This window comes from Vicugna pacos, chromosome 5, assembly GCF_048564905.1.
Source record: "Vicugna pacos chromosome 5, VicPac4, whole genome shotgun sequence".
Classification (NCBI taxonomy): domain Eukaryota; kingdom Metazoa; phylum Chordata; class Mammalia; order Artiodactyla; family Camelidae; genus Vicugna; species Vicugna pacos.
Genome location: NC_132991.1, coordinates 19704843 through 19722745, shown reverse-complemented (window position 1 = coordinate 19722745; position 17903 = coordinate 19704843). Strand labels below are relative to the sequence as shown.

General features: G+C 36.1%; 2 long non-coding RNA genes across 8 annotated transcripts in view; one reads left to right on the top strand and one right to left on the bottom strand.

Annotated features, from left to right (window-relative positions):
- The window catches only part of LOC116280648 (uncharacterized), a 524367-nt gene that overhangs the window by 224208 nt on the left and 282256 nt on the right, over positions 1 to 17903 (top strand). The window lies entirely within an intron of this gene.
- LOC140696581 (uncharacterized) lies at positions 13075 to 16960 on the bottom strand. Of its 2 annotated transcripts, none has more exons than XR_012073068.1 (4): positions 16885 to 16960; positions 15374 to 15489; positions 13534 to 13697; positions 13075 to 13175 (listed from the first exon to the last, which is right to left on the bottom strand). It is a non-coding gene; the product is annotated as an uncharacterized lncRNA (long non-coding RNA). The 2 variants fall into 2 exon arrangements; XR_012073067.1 differs by having other exon boundaries at positions 15374 to 15565; positions 16885 to 16948.

Sequence of the window (17903 nt, the reverse complement as noted above, 5' to 3'; positions counted from 1 at the left end):
GGGGTACGTAGTTTTATTTTAGCTTAGGCCAGAAGGCCTCAAAAAAAAAAAAAAAACACAACAATTGCTATGTGTCTCTGTCTATCAGCTTTGAATTTTTCCAAATGTCTGATAGTAAAGTTATGAAATCCGTTCAAATATCTTGTCAGGTTTCAGCAATAATGAACAGTAAATATTTCTGGCAGTATTCCTGAGAGAGAGAGAGGGTAAATCCATGCTGGGGAAGGTGCAGGAGATGTCTAAGGAGGAAGGAGCCTGTGCTGTTGGGTCGAATGGCCCAGGATTATCACAGGGTTATCAAGGATCACCAGAAAGGTTACAGAACTCATACTCACCTGAAGTTCTTTTAATTTTAACTTTTGTGATATAACCTAATGAAAGCACCACAGATCACTCTGTTGCTGTCTTCCATGATGAGAAATAGAGGAAAGTCACATCCCCAGCCAGAGGATGTAACCCGTGGTCTCCAGGGTCTAGAGGTAGTCAGCACACACTAATGTAGGGAGAAGAGAGTATCTTCCGCAGCCCGAGAGTCCCAGAAGGCCCGAATAGCCTTCCCCATGAAGAGAGAGGCAGTCTTTCCATCAGCGAGTGCCAGTGAGTACAGTGGTGTCAGCTTGCCAGGAAATACCTTCATTGTGTCAAGACTACACTAAGATAAAAGGCAGTAATTTTCCTTTTGTCCAGTTGAATGGAGCTAAGGTTCTGATTCATTGACTCCAGCTGTTCCCAGATGTTTGACTATTCATTTTGTTTCAACAAATAAACCTACTAATTCAACATTCAAAGCAAAATGGCGAACCTTTCAAGAATGTATTTGACTGGTGACTCTCTCTGGGGTTTCTCACACTCTGATATATGAAAAAACTAAGAAAACCAGGCTCAAGGATGATTTTTCTGGGAATTCTAACTGAAATATAATATATTTCAAACCTAATGGGAAAAATGTCTTCTAATGTAGATAACTGAAATGTAGTATGCTTCATACATACTACAGCAGTTAAGAAATACAGCAGTGGCTTCCTTGTGACTATTTCTAGTCACAAGGTATTTCTTTTCTCAATTCTACCTCCTTTTTACTTGGCACTTCAAAGAATTCAGCTAACCCTGGAATATTGTCATTTAACAACTTTGCTATGGCATAGGACAGATACTGCATAGTACAGGTGTTGGTGACTGAAAGTATTGATTGATCCTACTTCTTTAAGATAACTTCAGTCGGTGGTGAATCACATAGTGTACTTGCTATTGCTTTTATTGTCTTGATAAATCCTGAAGTTTAGTCTAAGTTTATTTCATTTTCCTCTCAACAGAACATTTGCCCCTTTCTGCTGTACCCTTCGTTTTGTCTGATTTAATGGCTATTTTGTTGATCACTTGTCTGCATTTTTATTACTCCCACTGTTCTTTTCACTTAATTATTTGAGTGATTACAGCATTTTCTCTTAAAGTAGAGGTTCATTTTTAAAGGCCTGTCAATTAGTCTTTCACACCTTTAATGATGTTTACTATAGCAAGAAGCAAGATTTATTTCAGATCTTTCTCTCTCCTTTTCCCTCCCTCTTTCTCTCCTTGTAAAAATTTATGAGAATGAGCACTGAAACAATAATGTAATGAAAAATACCATTTGAAAAGTTGTGATTTTATCTTTTGTTGCTGTTAACTTTAGAAATTTAATAACTGAGAATCAGTCACAAAAGGCATGACTTAGAAGATGGACAATGGAGTGATATGAAGAAATAGAAAATAGAGGCTAAACTGAAATACTCTAAAACTAAATGCTCTTAAAGTCCAGACCCCCCCCCCAAAAAAATACATGGTTGCATCATTCCTAATTCATTTGATGTATTATCTTAAGAGACTCAGGCTTGTAATTTTCTCATGTAAGTGCTTAATACTGAGATTCCTCATATAGGCCATAAGTACATAAAAAACTTTATGAGGCAAAAAATATTAGATATTGTGTTTGGGAAACTGATGCCATTTCTGATCAAAGAAAAGCGAGAAGTTATGATGAGGTGTGTTAGGGAGAATTAGCCTCTGGGTAGCCCATAGATACTGTATTTCTACAACTTTGGGGATTGTGGAAACATAAATATATCATATGTCATACTTAAAATGCCTGTCAGGGTGTATCTATTTCAAACCTCAGTCTGCACCACGTAGTCCTTCTCTGTGGTGGAAGCAACTCTCTGACCATCAAAGATTCACACTCTTTTTCCATAGAATGAAGTAGGTGCTGGGAGAAACCTCTTCAGCCAAGCATATGTTTTTCAATCCACTTTAGCTAACAAGACACATTATTAACTCTGACTAATGAAATGTTAGCAAAAATAATGAGCACCACTTCTTCAGAAAGAAAGTTACGTAACCTACGTGTCTTTCTCACACACCACGGTAAACTTGTTGGCCCCATGTGGAAGACTGGACCATCACAAACGCAGAGGGTCTGAATTCTTGAGTCTACTTGGAGGAAAGCTGTCTGGCAAAGCACATCTGTTTAGGCTGGCACATTTTTCTGTAAAAGGCTCACTTTGTAAGTATTCTAGATTTTGTGAGCCACACTCTCTGTCCCTTCTGCTCTTCCTCCTCTTTCTTTAAGACCTTAAAAAACCTAAAAACTTTTCTTAGCTTGAGAATTACATTAAAACAGAATTACATTAAGCCTGTGGTCATGGTTTGTTGATCCCTATATTAAGCTACTGAAATTTGGAGGTTTTGCAATGGCAGTTAGCATAGTCACATTAATGCACTCTGTAATGGGGGTTGCCAGACTTCATCCTGAGGCCCAATCTAGGCTGTAGCCTGTTTGTATAAATAAAATTGTATTTGGACACAGCCAGACCCACTCACTTCCATAATCTGCATGGCTGCTTTTGCCTTACAAAGACCAAACTGAGTAGCTGCAACAGAGACCATACTGCTGGCAGAGACTAAAATACTTGCTATCCGTACCTTCACAGGAAGAGCCTGCTGACCCCTTTTCTATAACTTTGATTAATAGTTTCCCGATCTCTAAAAGTGCTTCTTCATTAACGTGGCAGTCACAACTCTCAAGGCAGCTGATTTTCCAACCTGATAGAAATTTCTCCCTCATATTAAGCCAAAATCTCTTTCAATGTAACATCTTTCCATTGATCCTAGTTCTTCCCCTGTAACCTCACAGCATAAGATGTTTCCTTTTCTTCAGAGCAGCCTCTCAAACATTGGAGTACTTTTGAAAAGAGGAAAATGAGTTACAGGGAGATACAGCACTCATTCACCACAAAGAGGCTCTCCTTTCCTTACAATAATTCCCCAACGTATTTGTTAGAACCTAAAAAAAATTCCTAGTTCAACTTAACCTCAAAGTGAGTTCTTCATGTATAAATCTGAAATTTTGAGGAAAAAAATGGTAATGTTCAGTTTTATATTTCTATTCTGAGAGACACTGGATGTATTTCTTTTTGCTTTAATGACATTAAGGATGAGATTGTATATAATAAGTAATGATTAGCATTTAAGAGTGAGGCTGTGGGGTCAGAATGATCTAAAGTCTAAACATAACTTTGTCACTTATAAACTGTGTAATTCCAGGCAATTTTCTTAAGTCCGTTATGTTTCACTTTTCTTATTTGTGAAATGGGAGAATTATTACTTAAGAAATACTCTCATAAACGTATTTTGAGGATTGAAAGAGACAGTGCATGTATAATGTTCTGTGCTATCCCAAACACATCAGAAGGACTAAGAAAGCATTACTTATTATGATGCTAATGCATGCTTTCATTTTGCATAGATATATGCTAAGAATAGCATATTATTGCCATGTTGCCTACATGTTGTCACACAAGGAGCACAGTGTGTGGATTTTGAAAATTTTATTGAATTTAGTTAACAGTTAACTTACGTTAAGACCATTCTAACCCTTGTGCAATTCTTTATTGCATTCCTACAATATGATTGTATATTTGTATATGAATTCTTAAATGTTATTTTGGTGTGACTGTTACAAAATTTTTCATTTGTTTTGAGGATATGGTACAGACTATCTCCTGTGTGTTGCCATTATTTATTAGATTAAAGGGAGAATCATAAATTCTTAGAGTGAATGAGAACTTAATCTAATGATAGTTCATTTAAGGAATAAATAGCTTTGACAACGTTTATTTAGTGTTCAGCAAGTATCCATTGAGTGTCTGCTCTGTGCCTCACACAGTTCTCATCTATGTTCTCTTGGAACATTCATTCATGGAGAAGAAAGACAATCAACAGACTGACAATAAATAAGCAAGAACAATGCGATAATGTGATCAGTGTTACTGTTCCAAGAGCAGTAAGGAGATTCTCCTTATCACTAGGGCTCAGTTCAAATACTACCTCCTCAAAGAGAAGATGCAAGGGAGAGTACTCCAGGCTAAGAGAACATTGAGTAAAAACAATTCTTGAGTCAGAAATGAGACAATGTGGGGAAAAGTTGCATTAAGTGGCAAGTCATCGTCTTCACATGGCTTGAAGTTGTGTATTTTAACTGGCCTTGTCAAGAGAATTCTTACTGTAAGAAAATATGTCTTTCTTTTACTGATTTCCAGTTATTTCTAGTTTACTTTCAGAACTGTGCAATATATAAGCCTAGTTCTTCTAATATTTGTCTTTTTCAATATTGAACTTCCTCAGTTTTTTCAACATTGCAAGGTAGTGTAATAGGAAGTGACCAAGAAGCCCCTACGTCTTTACCTAAATCTGCCCCTCTAGCAGGGACCTCATCACTCCTGCCTTTGCTGTTAGATAAACTCCAGCTGTAATTATAGATTACCTGTGTGGTCTCAGGAGAATTACATAATCTTCCTTAGCTCCAGTTTTCTCTTTTGTAAAATAAGGGTGATCACACTTGGCTTCCAGGAATACTGTGAGGATTAATTGAGAAAACTGTATAAAGTACAAAGACAGCACCAGGCACATACATGTGAAATGAAAGGCTGCTATGCTAATTACAGCTCCTGCATTCTCTTCCTGGGAGCTCTCCTGTTTGCCAGTGTTCCTCTGAAAATGCAGAATTTAGTACAGAATTCTAGATAGGGTGCATTCAGGTCATCACTTAAGGACAATTGCATTCTTTGTTTTTCGTACTTTACTTATAATTGAAACCTAGGATTTTTAAAATATTTTTGGCAAGTGTGTAATACTTGTATCGACCTTACTATAAACTAAAATTTCTGTCTTGTTTGCATATATCTGCCTTTTATCTTCTTTTCTGAACTGAGAGCTAAGTTTCTGGAACTTAGATGAGAAGCAGTATGTGACAGAGGGTAAAATACTGGCTTTCTGGCCAGATATGGCTTTGAATTTTGGCTTTGTATCTGTCTGAACTGAGACCAGTTGTTAAAAAATTCTGGGCATTTTTTTCATTTGTTGAGTGTGGATGTTAACTAGTCTGGAGGGGTCTTATAAAGTTTAAAAGGAACAACATATTTAAAATGTTAGTATAAGGCCTAGGATATAATGGTAGATCAATAAATGGTAGCTATTATTAACATTCTATAAAACTGTATGTTGTTAGTTTAATCATTGCTCTAGTTAAATGCATGTCTTCTTTTAGATCTTTATTCTGAAATCCTTATACTGTATATATATGTTCTTCTCCATTTTTGAGTCAGGCATGAATTTTATTAATGTTCTACTACATTTATGATGACATGATTGACGCAACTTTGAGAAGGACAGATTAGATATCAATATGAAAGTTAACTTTATTATCCTTAACTTGTGAAGTATATTAGCAATCAAATTTCTATTTTTAATGACTTCCAAGATGCTGTTTTTTAAAGATTTCTTTGCTCAAATCACATTCATTTATTAGAAGCCAATAAGCATACATATGAATGGGCATTTTATTGCAATCACTATACTTTCACCATTTACAATAATTTCTGTTTATTCCTGACTATGGACAGAGCAGTCCTTTATTCCAACAAATTGTAGTATAAGGACATTTTTAACAAAGCATTTTTCATTCTGCCATGTAAAATTGCATGGGCATATTTTTGTAAGTTTTTGACTTATTAAATCCCCTATCAGATAGTGCCAAACCATTACCATTAAATTTTGAGTAATTCATGTCACTACTTAGAATCCCAGTAATGAATCTTTTGACAAGTGGTGCAGTCTGGACTTCTGGATCAGGTAAATGAGATGGGCAAACCATTCCAATTGCACTATAGAAAGTAATCATAATTTTTATAAATGTTTATAGAAAAAGATCAATTGAAGTGAAGTGAGTCTAATTTAAATAATGTAAATGTCATTAAGCAATAGTGATCCCTATGTTTTACTCTATTAAAATCTACATGGTTGAATTTTTTATCTTGTTTTCAGTAACAGTTGCAATATGTCGTCATTATTTAAAATACAAAATCTTTATTTTCCTTTTTAAAGTCTCAAAACAATGAACAGTACTGAAGACTTCAACTGGGAAACTGTTAAAATTTTTTCAGAAATTTTTAAAAATAAAATTTAATTTATTAATCATTTTTAAAATTAGATTGAAAGTGATTTACTAAATGATTTAAAATTATTTCTAAAGATGTGTGAATAGCTTTACTGAACAAGCAAGTTTATGGCTATGGCTTATCACTATTGATGTTAGCACATATATGGCCTGGAAAAAGGCTGCAGTTTTCAATCAAGACTAATTTTGGTGGAGATACATCTCATTGAATAGTTTTTAACAAAATGTATTACAGAAAATGAAATCACACAGTGTGTTTAAAAGGAGGCCAATAAGAATGCATATAAGCTTTATTGATTTGAAATTATATTGGTTTCATTTTACTTGTATGAGTTAAATAGATTTCAATTTTGACTTTAATTCATTGAGTGCCTTAAAATTTATTAAAGAGAATTGTTAGAAGACTGCGGACTTCCAAGGATGGGTACAATTTGGTGTAGAGTGATATACGGTAGTTGTAGTAAATGGGTTCCCATGAATATGTCAGATTAGGAGCTGAGTCTGGTTCACTGTTATAACCCCAGTCATACAAAAAGCTGGATGTGTCTAAGTATTCCATAAGAATTTTCTGAACATTTCATCTAATTATAGATATAATTGGGTTTAAGCCCGTCATCTTTCTGTTTTTTATTTGTTTATATGTGAAGCTTCTGATTTTTCCATCAAATCTGAATGAGAGCCTTGCTGGACAGAGTATTCTTTGTTGTAAGTTATTCCCTTTCATCACTTTAAATATATCGTGCCTTCTGAACTGTAGAGTTTCTGCTGAAAAATCAGCTGATAACCTTATGGGAGTTCCCTTGCATATTATTTGTTGCTTTTCTCTTGCTAATTTTAGTATTTTCTCCTTATCCTTCATTTTTGTCATTTTGATTACTATGTGCCTTGATGTGTTCCTCTTTGGAATAATCCTGTGTGGAACTCTCTGCACTTCCTGGACTTGGGTGACTGTTTCCTTTACCAAGTTGGAAAAGTTTTTAGTTTTTATCTCTTCAAAAATTTTCTCAGGTTCTTTCTCTCTCTCTACTCTTTCTGGGACCCCTATCATGTGAATATTAGTGCACTTCATATTGTCCCAGAGTTCTCTTAAACTATCCTCATTTCTTTTCATTCTTTTTTCTGTTTTCTGTTCTGCAGTAGTGATTTCCACTCATCTGTCTTCTAGCTCACTGATCGTTCTTCTGCTTCATTTAGTCTACTCTTGGTTCCTTCTAGAGTGTTATTCATTTAAGTGATTTTATTCTTCAACTCTGTTTGGGTATTCTTTATATTTTCCAACTCTTTGCTAAAAACTTGGCTCAGTGCCAAGTGCTATAGGTGCTATACTTCTCTTGAATTCCTTAAACATCTTCACCAATATTACTTTAAACTCTTTTTCAGATAAATTGCCTATCTCCTCATCATTTATTTCTTCTTCTGGGACTTTATCTTGTGCCTTGGCCTGGGAGATATTCCTCTGCTGCTTCATATCGTCTATCTTTCTATTTGTATTTTTAAGTAAGTTACTTACGTTTTTTTGACCGTGGAGAAATTGTCCTCTGTGGGAGATGTCTCATGTATCCTAGCAGTACACTCCTCTCTTGTCATCCAAGGGCCAGGGTCCAGCTGGTCCCAGTGTAAAGTCTGGCCTGTGTATGTGAATTCCTTCTACAGGCTCTGGGATTGTTGTTTTCTTATTTCTGGTATCTCCCCCTGGTGGATGAAGCTGGACTAGAGGCTTATGCAGGTTTCCTGGCAGGAGGAGCTGGTGCCTGCCCACTGCTGGGTGAAGCTTATTCCTGGACCTCTGGTGGTTAGGGCCATGTTTAAAGGCTTCTGTGGCTCAGGAAGTCTGCTGATGTATGTGGCTGTGTTCCCACCTTGTATGTTGTTTGGCCTGAGGCTTCCCTATAGGCTGTTGGGTGGGGCTAGGTCTTGATGATATGATCCAATCAAGATGTCAGCCTCCAGGAAAGCTCATGGAGATGAACACTCCTGGGGTGTCTGCCACCAGATTTTATGTCCCCTGGGTGAGCTCACCTGTCCCCTACCTCCCCAGGAGACCCTCTAAAACCAGCAGGCAGGTCCGGCCCAGGTTCCTATGAAATCACTACTTCTGCCCTTGGACCTGGCACCCACGAAATTCTGTGTACGCTTCTCAAGAGAACGAAGTCTCTGTTTCCCCCAGTCCTATGGGGCTCATGAAGTTAAGCCCGAATGGCCTTCAAAACCAGATGTCCTGGGGTCTCCTCCTCCTCCCAATACCAGAACCCTGGGCAAGGGAACCTGACATAGGACTTATAACTCTCACTCCTGTGGGAGGGCCTCTGCGACTTCATTATTCTTCAGCTTGCGGGTCACCCACCCAGGGGCCCAATTATATCACGAGCATGCCCCTCCTACCATCCTGCTGTGGTTCCCTCTTTGTTTCCAGTTGAAGAATATCTTTTTTGCTAGTTTCCAGTCTTTTTGTTTTTTTTTTCCCCCCAATCGTTGTTTAGTAGTCAGTTGTGGTTTTGTTGTAGTCATGAGGTGAGGTGAGCTTGTGGTCCTACTACTCCACCATCTTGACCAGAAATCCCAGGGCCATATGTTTTGTCAATAAATTTGATAGTAGACAAAGTCATTGTCTTATTAAAAAGTCAGTGCTCATAACTGAAACACATTCCAAATTGATGGGATGACATTTTTCATAACTGAAGTTGTGTGCTGAGACCAAAAAGTCATAGATTAAAAAGAACCTATTAATTTTTAAAAATGGAGACCAATGACCAATCATTTATTAATATTTGATAAACAAAAGCTACTTTGTACACTGAGAAATTGAGAGAACAATGTTAGGCTTTTGAAGTATTTATTACTGCTGTGTTCTTTTGAACTGAAACGACAAATAAAAAAGTGTGAAAGACAAAAAAAAAATGTTATCCTAAACAGAGTCTGATGGTTACATAGTAAAGCTTTATAAAATATAAATATGTCTTTGTATCCACATATGTAGTATATACATGCACACATATGCCCAGACATATACATAAAACATTTCATTTTGAAAGTAGTATATATTCACCCCCAAATTTTAAAAAGATTAAGTTTATAAAAATAATCTAAGGAGTCCACCAATGAGAGATAGTAACTCTTACTTGCACTATTACAATCCTGATTTTCCCCGTATGTATGTATTTTATAGGATTGAGATTATGTCTTTCTAATACTATTTTTAAAACAATGTTATATTATAAAGATTTTCTTTTATATTAAATATTTATGCACATAATTTTAATGACTGTTAATGACTATGTACTATACTATTCCACACAATAACATGATTCATTGAACCATTCCCTTATTTTATGGAATTAAGCTTTCTCCATTTTTAAATGTTTATAAAAATGCCATTTAATTTTTTTTAAGTATTTGTAGGCATTTTTATTTCCTAATTGTTTTCTTGTAATGCCTTCCCACAGAGAAAATTATTGGAATAAAAACTACAAACTTTATAAGTCTATCATACATGTCATTCAGTTAATTTCTGAGAAGGTGTAGGCATTTATAACACACACACTATGTTTTAGAATTTCTATCACACCACATACTCACCAGCATTAAGTATTATCTTTTAGTTTGCAAATATATAAAAGAGGGTCCTTAATTTGCATCTCTATGCTCACAGGTAAGATTGAACATATTTTAAATTATATCAATCAGATCTGTATTCCATGAATTGCATACTCATTTATCCATGAGTTTCTTTGATTCTTAGTGTTCATCTCATTATGAGTTCGTATTTATTTTAAATAGTAAACTCTACATTTTTATGATCTAACATTTGGATTAAAAAAAAAATCTTTGCACTATTTCCCTATCAGCTTCCAGTTTCAGTAACAAAGTCTAAAAGGTAGAGACTGACAAATATATTTAACATGGTCACAATTTTTGTAGGGTTTACTAAATGCTACAGAATATTTGCATTCAAAGTTTTAAAAATCTGCTAGCTCTAAATTTCTGTTCTTGCCTTTTCTCACATCAAGAAATAATCTTAGAATAAAATCTAATCATGAATTGTGACTTTCCCTAGATGAGATCCAATTTATTCAGTTATAGTAATTGGCTCAATGGAATAAAACAGAAACATAATTAAAGTCATGGCTATAACCAAAAAGTCTATATCCATAAAATAAAATGTCTGAGCTATTATCCATTACTTTGGCATAAATACCCAAATGCTCTTTTTTTCAAGATAGAGTCAGTGATTAACAAGTATATTGTACCTACAAACAAATCATGTCCAGTGGAGTGAGTGGAGATAAGGTGAATGAAAAAGTACATGTGGTTAGATAAGTAGCCATCTCCTTGATCACTGAAAATCAGATTAAATGATCTTGTTTGGAAAGTGATTGGAGACATAATACAACACAGTGGCTATGAGCAGAGTTCAAGGTCTAGCTCCTCCAGGAAGTTACTCTGGGAGCCCAGCCAAGCCATGTAACATCTCTTGGCCTCAGTTGCTCAAGGTGAGTAACGTACTCAGAGTTGTTACTTTAACCCTTATGCAGAAATGATGCATGCAGGTAAGTTTTTTTCCCTGCAAATGAGGTCACAGTAGAAAACTAAAGACAGATTTTTTTAGTGTTTCATAGGTGAAAGAATATTGAATTGTACTGAAAAATGCATTGTTAGAATAAGTTAAGTTCTTTGGAAGAGGACATTCTTTTTATGCCATGTATAAATTCAGTTAATTTTGCCAAGATGAAAATGGATTAATTATCTTTACTAGAATTTTGTAGCTTGTTTTATATGTGAAATACGTGTGGCTTTGGCAACATACATATACGTGCTTTCAGGTACATGGAAGTGGGAGAAATTGCTTTCGCCTTTTATTTCTTAGTTTCTAAATAATCCTGTACATGTTATACACTCTTTGAGACCAGAACTTTTTTCCAAAGCAGAACAGAGTTCTCTAGCATGTTTGAACCTAGCTCATGAACAGAGTGCTACTAACAAGGAGTCTGTTCTGATTAATAGTTATTTTTAGAGCATCTTTCTCTCTAGAACTAGTACTACTTAGAGCACTGCTTTGAAACTTTAACTTCTGTTGATATCATTCAACCCACCTTAGTTTGTTTCAAGTGGAACTGCCCCTTTGAAAAAACAGCTTATATAAAAAAAGGATGAATTATAACCAGCAATTCAAAAACTGCTACCTTTTAAATCATTGAATCTTTGTCTTGATTATTTTAAGAAGGCTCTCTTCATTTACATAACTTTTCCCTTCCCGCAGTCAGTTCAGTTACCTTATTGTCTTGTTTTATGACTCTGCTAACAGGTACATCATTTATAATCCACGAAACCAGCTCCCCTATTCAGTTTTGTTTGTTTTTATCTCCATCTCCTTTTTTCTTAAACACCATTTGGAAATCAGGTATTTTTAATAGAATTGTTGCTTTCTTATCTGTTGTAACACATTTAAATTCTTACTCAAAAGCTGAGGCCACTGAGACCTCTATATAAGTGCTGCAGTTTAAAAAATTGACTTAATTTTGACTTATTTTAAAATTTAATAGCAGCACTGAAGTTGAGGCTATAGTCTTCTATTTGTAATTTTAGTTTACCTAAAACAAAACAAAACAAAAAAACTGAAGAGTTGATAGCCTGATAAATACATACTATGTTGGTAAAAGAAAAGATATTCTAATTTTCTAAGACCAAACTTACTCTGTGTGGTATAGATAAATGAACTCCTCATTCTGAGATCAGTCACAACCTGGGCTGCCAGAGACTGATGGAGAAGATAATTTAATAAATGAGTTCCAGAAGAACTTCAATGAACTTTATACGAAAGGACTTGAGAATGGAATTTCCTAGGGTGGGTCCATCCCATGTCAGCAGGGCAAGAGCAGGAGGAGTGGCTTATGAGAACTATGAAGTGTCTTTATAGGAGGAGCTGTACACATGTGCTGGGGAATGAAACTCTGATTAACCACACAGAGTTTTATGCCCATTGCCACTTTCCTCCCTAAACTCCTGTATTTGAAGAAATAATTCTCCATTTGATGACTACCCATAGCAGATATTTAAAAATGTATTATTCAACAAATGCACTTAATTTGCACCCTAATGTTCTCCAAAGTAAAAATTATTGATTTTCTTTCCCATTTTCTTGAATACATGGCTTGGCATTATGCACTCCAAGGAAAGGATCTCACTGAATTAAGAGATTGGAGACAAGTGTAATAAAAATGTTTTTCTTTTTCAAATTCTACTTTACTGAAGAAAGAAAGAAAAAGGCCTGAATAAAACATGCATAAATTATATTTTTTCACAAAGAAACCTCCCAATTAAACTAATGGCAGTGCATAACAAAACAGAATTATGCAAGAAACTAGAGGCTGAAAAATGTTGGTCTTTCTTAACGCATTTGTAATAGACACTTCTGTCAATCGGAATGAAAATAAGAGAATAAGGACTAAATGGCGTTCAGTCATATCTATAGCAATTAAGTTAATCATATACTAACAGAATACACTATAAAATATATATATTTTTGTTGTCAATTTCATGGAAGAACCATCTTTCTCTGATCCCTGAGAAGAAAGAATATGGTTCAAACATAGCATTAAAAAATATTTTTATTTTTTCAAGGAGAGAGAAAATAGATTTTCATCTTCATAACTTCTTCCAATTTTGCAGCAATTTCTTAATTTCAGCAATTCTAAACATGAAAGTTTTGTGATCACATTAGATTTTGTGTATATTATCAACTTCCCTTGCCTCAGTTTGACACCAAAAGTATGTGTTGGGAGATGGAGGAAAAGGAACACATCACCTTTGTACCAATCATAATGTATTACTTGGTTCTTGTATTAGTTTTCTTTTGCTACTGTACCAAACTAATACAAATTTAGTGGCTTAAAACAGAATGAAGTTTTTATCTTACAGTTTTTGAATTCAGAAGTGTGAAATAGATTTTTTTTCTGGGATAAAATCAAGGTGTCAGTAGGGCCATGTCCCTTTCTGGAGGCTATAGGAAAAAAACAATTTTCTTGCTTTTTACAGCTTTTAGAGGTTACCTAGATTCCTTGGCTCGTGGCGCCTTCCGTCTTCAAAGCTAGAAGTGGCTGCTTGGGTGTTTCTCACATCACATCTCTCTGATACTAACTCTTCTGCCTCTCTCTTCCCCATTTTAGGACACTTGTGATTACTTTGGGCTCACATAGATAATCCAGGATAGATTCTGTAATATAAGGTCAGCTGATTAGCAACCATAATTCCATCTGCTACCATAATTTTAATGTCTTTCCCATGTAACATGGTCTATTCATAGGTTCTAAGAATTAGGACATAGATATCTTTGATAGGCCATCATTCTGCATTCCACACTTCTTGATAAGGATACTTAAGATTCTTCTTTACAGTCAGCTAGGACAACCTGACTAGAAGCACAGCTCTGCCACATCTCTGGCACTAGTTTATTCATTAGTTGGGGATAGTTTGGGCTCCCCAATTCTAGCACTTAACCCAGTCAAATGTCTCACAGTTGAGATCCTGTCTTATTTCTCTGATGAAGGCCTCACCTGGTAACCAATTTCTTGCATGGATTTTACTATTTTCATTCTCCCAGTATCTTTAATGCTAACCACTACCTCATTCTAAAGTTTTCTTCCCTAGAGCTAAAATTCTGTCTCTACTCTATGTACTGTCCCCTGGGACTCCAATTCATGGAAACTCTATACATGACTGTTTCTAGAATCTAAATCATCTTGTCCCCTTATGTCTGTCAGGGAAATACTAATACCATGTGCTCAAATTTTATGAAGTCAGCCACCTGCTTTGATTAGCATCTCCTCTGTTATTTTGTCCTGAATTCTAGCTTCAGGCCACCACAGAAATTTTGCTTTATGTTGCCTGTAACATTCTGATGAATGAGTCCAGGTTGAGTCCTCACCAAGATGAGTTAATGTTTCTTTTATTTTTTTGGTGGGGACCATCTTTAAGTTTCTCATTTTAAGCAGAATCAATCTTCCTGCCTCCCTTCCTTCGTCTTCCTTCCTTCCTTCCTTCACCTTTCTTTCTTTCCTCCTTCCTTCCTTCCTTTCCTTCTTCCTTCCTTCCTTCCCTTCTTCCTTCGTTCCTTCCTTTCTTTTTCTTTCTTTCTCTTTCTTTCTTTCTTTCTTTCTTTCTTTCTTTCTTTCTTTCTTTCTTTCTTTCTTTCTTTCTTTCTTTCTTTCTTTCTTTCTTTTTCTTTCTCTCTCTCTCTCTCTCTCTCTTTCTCTTTCTCTTTCTCTTTCTCTTTCTCTTCTCTTCCCTTCCCTTCCCTTCCCTTTTCTTTTCTTTTCTCTTCTTTTCTTTTCTTTTCTCCCCCCCATATATCTAGCTTAAACTCCTTCCTTTGATTCTGCCTCATAAACAAATTTCCACATACTCCCTATCTGTCCCCCAGACCAGGAGTACTAATAAAGCAAGAGAGGAGCCTGGTACACAAAACTTAAGGAAGCACTCACTGTCAGGATTGTGCGAGTGCAGAGTCAGACCCTGAGGTTGAGTATCTCCTTAAATTTTACCTCCTGGGCTTCTCTCTTGCCTTACACTAGTTCAGGCCTGGGGTTAACTTCAAATTTAACGAAAAATTTTATTAGATCTTTACTATCTCTACTCACTGCATCATCTGTTGTTATACGAAGAGGAAAGAAAAAGAGCTATACTGTGTCCCACAAAATAAGGAGTGATCTCTTAGATTATTCTTCAGATGAGAGCATGATATATCAACTCTGACCTCCCACCGTGGCTCCTCAAATCCAGTTTCTTCTACCATGACCCATCAGCCCCAGCCTCACCATAACCTGTCCACCTCTGCCTCTCCCACCCTGACTCATCAGTCTTAACTTCCCCTATCATGACCTGTCACCATACCTTCTCATACCACAGCTGTCAGTCGTGACTTCTCCAACATGATCTTCCAACCTGATCTTCTCCAACCATGATCTTCCATCCCTGACTTCTCCCACTATGATCTCTGAATTTTTCTACTAAACATTTTATGCATTTCCTTTAGGCAAGTTTCTTGCAAACACTGACATTATATTGTCTTAACTCATTCTTTGTCTGGATTTGAGATTCCATGGACAGGAGGAGTAAGAGAAAACTTTCATCAATTTTAATTCCCCCCCAGAACTTGGGAAGAGAGGATGGAAAGCTGTTCGTTCCAAACTTCCCTCCATCTAGGTGACTTCTTCCTTTCTGTGCTGTTATACAGTTCCCTCTTAAGGGTCCCTGCTCTGTTAGACTTCTACAGTCCTCTCCATTTTCCTGGCACTTTTTATTCTTCCCTACCATTAATTGACTCCAGTGAAATTTGGTGGGCTTTTGTGCTTACAGAATTATTTACACAGAACACACAGAAAACAAAAATGCTGCCTGTTTGTGGGATTTTCTTCCAGGGACATGATAGCCTATATCTTATATTAGGTTCTTTTTTACTGAAATAAAATTAGATACTTTTATTTAAGTCAATTAGTAATATAAGGAGAATAACCTATTTTTAAAATTTAAGAGAGCACTTTAATAATTTTTATCATCATGGAAATATTTCAATTATTGACTATTTACATCTTATTTAAATCTTTCAAATATGCCTTCTCTTGGGAACCTGATTTGTTTTAGCTCAAGCGTTAAATGTCATTAGTTAATCACATAGTAATCTATAAAAGTAGTGAGATATCTTTATGGGTAAAGGCAAAATTACTTATTAATATACCCAAAACTCATTTTTCTTTTTTTATTTCCCTTGTTTGCATAGTATGAATGTCAAGCTTGATGCTCATGAACTAACATGACCTGATTTCATAGACTCTTATTTCTCTAGTCTTCTCAGTTATAAAATAGCATTAAAATAATAATTTTACTAAAGTAATCTAGGGGAAAAAAAAGAAGGGGGCATGCAGCATGCTCTTTCTTCAAAATTGCTTCCTTAGGTATTTTTACAATTGTAAAAAGAAAAAGGAAGAAAGGAAAAGAAAAAGAAAGAAGGAAGGAAGGAAGGGAGAGAGAGAGGAAGGAAGAAAAGGAAAAGGGAAAGCAGGAAAGAAAAAGGAACAGCAATTCTCTTGTTGGAAAAAAAAGCTTTCAGAGGAGATGCTTCTAAAAATGTTCATGAATAAAGAAAATAAACTATATTTGACAATCACCTTCTAAAAGATTTTCTCTTTTGATGCTATTTTAAGTGTTTTGGGAGAAAGTCTCAATTAGATATTAGTCTATATTTAACATATTTGCATCTGTCAGTTCAGTTAGGGAAGCATGGCTACTGAGTATGAAAAGGTGACTTGTGAAAGGAGTAAGATACTGTACAAGATGGAAGAAGCTGGGAAAGTAAAAAGCTGGACGGTAGAATTGGAGGATGAGAGAAAGGGTCACTAACCTACCCTCCACTGAAAAGCCAGCGCAGGTGAATGAGCCTGAACTTTCAGCAGAATCCAAGGAGCCAAGTACACCCTGCTGCCAAAAGGGGATAACAAAAGGTGAGCTCATGCAGAGGTTCTTGGAACTGCTTCCTCTGTGAGGTGTACAATGTCCGCAGGTCATCAGCCAAGCATCTGGGGTGAGCCTGGAGCCACTGCTGGCCAGCAGGAGGGAAGGGCAGGAAAAGCTGAGGCCGCTGGGCACCTCTGCATTCATCTGTGATTGTATCTGACTGAAAAGACCTTACAGGAATAATGCCTGCTGCTTTACTTTTGCTTTTCAATCTTTTGCAAATTTCTCTTTCACCTAACTTTAACCAAAGCACAAGGCAAGGGGGTCCAGGGAAAAATGGTTCTCAATTTAACCAGTTAAAATAGCACCAACCTCACACTCCTCTGTCTTGCTCTGCGATCCTTGTTAGTTAGAGCACACACCTGCAGGCGGCAGTAACAGCCAGCACTCGCAGGCCCTGGGGTGACTGAAAGGGCATTGCGACAAGTTGAATCCCTAAATGCTTTTAGAGACAAAAATATATTGAACCCAAATATCTTGAATTTATTAATAATTTCATTCAAAGGTTTAGTCAGATTTGCCACTTACGTTCTATGTAACATTGAGTTAATTTGTAAACTCTATGAATCTTCCTTTTTTTTTCTTTCTTTTTTTTTTAGTGGACATACTATTAAAATTGTGTGTCTTGGGATGGGTTTCCTGGGAGTAGCTGGGTGAGTTTTTCTGTGAAAGCGATTTATTAGGAAATATTCCCAGGAAAACCTGGCAAGGAAGTGGAGAAGGGGGAAAGGGAGAGGAAGGAAATCAGACACGGATAAGTTATTAATACGATAAAGAGGAGAGTTTGCTTCAGTCCCACAGGGAACTCTGATGACAATGGAGGCTTCCCCTCAGAGCTGACAGTGGAATTTATACTCTGCACCGTTGTTATGAGCTAAGGCTATCCTGGGGGAATGTCCCAAGAACTTGC